Genomic DNA, 1,813 nt, shown 5'->3' on the forward strand with positions numbered 1-1,813 from the left:
CCTGGGAGTGTCTGGGAGTGATGTTCAGGAAGCAACAGGATAAATCAAGTAGGAATTTGAAAAGAGGTGGGTGCTGAGCCAGAAATTCAGAATGAATTTAATCCATTGAATGAAAAATGTAAGTCTGGAAGACAATGGAGACCCCCCCCACCCTGCACCAAGATACCTGCCACTTATATTATAAATATTTTCATACCACGTATGTACTCTGAGCATCCCATGTCGTATGTACGGTATATGGATTGCAGGGGAGGGGTCCAGAGATACAAAAAACCAAGTATTCACTCCCTTCCTCAGCCTTCAGTAGAAGAAGGTGAAAGGAAGGCTTTGAAGAGTCTATTGCAGTTCACAAATATGTACTGTTGCTCTCTGGGTGAGATTTCTACCTCTCTACCCCTTGACACCAGACTTGGCCGTTAAAATGTGCATGGAGGTGAGAGAAGGCTGTTTCCTGGTAGATGTTCTTAGGACCCAGCTTACAATTCACTTTTTCCATTGCTGTGATAACTGGCAGCATCCCAGACACAAACGTTTACCATCTGCCTGAGCCCTGAAGTGAATTCTTCATGGAAAACAGCTATAGCAACATGTCATGGGCATGTAGCCTGAGAGAGAAATGAGCCTTCATTGCTGTCAGCCATGAAGATTTGGGCATGGATGTTACTACAGTATAATTTAGCCCAAATGGACTTTGACAGAATCAGTGGGTGCCCAGTGGAAGCCAGTCAGGGTAATGCAAGCACCGCCTGGGACATAGGGCCAGAATTTGTGGACAAATTAAGATAATCTATCTCTAACATGGGATGTTAAGAAGCACCAAATGAATGAAATTAACTCCCTTTGGAAATAACCTATACCAAGATATCTTTAATCCATGCCATGCTTATACAGCTTGACAGGGAGACTGATATAAAAGATACATGTCATTATAACATTTTAGAGTGGTACCTTTAAAAGAAGACTTTATAGAGCACCACACTAATTGTCTCATTTAATCCTCCCAAGAACCTGAGGCTTTGGGAGTATCTGTCATTGGCTCACACAGCTAATGAGTGTCTGGGGTGGTATTTAAATAGGGTCTGTCAGAACCCAGAGTCTTTGCTCTCAACCACTAAGAGAACTTAACTCTCAGAAAAAAATTATAAGATTTGGCATTTTACATATTAACCCACTACATCTTTTCAATTGCTCTGTAGAGCAGTTACTACTATTAGCCATCTTTACAGATGAGAACATGAAGGCACAAAGAGGTTAAATAACTTGCCTAACTCACACAGCTAGTAAGTGGCAGAGCTGGGATTTAACCTCAGGCTGTCTGGCTTCAGAGTGGATGCCCCTAATCACTAGTATTTATTTTTATTTTTAAAGCAAATCCTGAGAATAGTAAGCCTATTTATTTAGATTGTTTATTTGTTTTTTTCCTCTCTTCCCCATCATTTCTGAGGTACAATTGGCAGATAAAAATGTATATGATTAAGGTGTACAACTTGATGCTTTGATATATGCATGCACTCTGAAGTAATCACCACAATCAAGCTAATTAACATATATCACTCTTTATTTTGATAGTATCGCTAGAAGTTTCCACTGATAAAAATAACTGTCCATATAACATATCAGGTATGGATTTAAGGCCCTTATACATATTTTCTCACTTAATCCTTGTAATGATCCTAAGAGGTTAGATGACCAGTCCCATGGAACAGATGAGGAACCTGAGGCTCAGGGAGGTTAGTGGGAGGCAACATGAGGGGTGGGTGGAAAGGACAATAATGCGACAATCCATTTCTTCTTCAGGAGTCCACTCAAGCTG

Source organism: Enhydra lutris, unplaced genomic scaffold (assembly GCF_002288905.1).
Source record: "Enhydra lutris kenyoni isolate GAN:26980312 unplaced genomic scaffold, ASM228890v2 scaffoldscaffold10, whole genome shotgun sequence".
Classification (NCBI taxonomy): domain Eukaryota; kingdom Metazoa; phylum Chordata; class Mammalia; order Carnivora; family Mustelidae; genus Enhydra; species Enhydra lutris.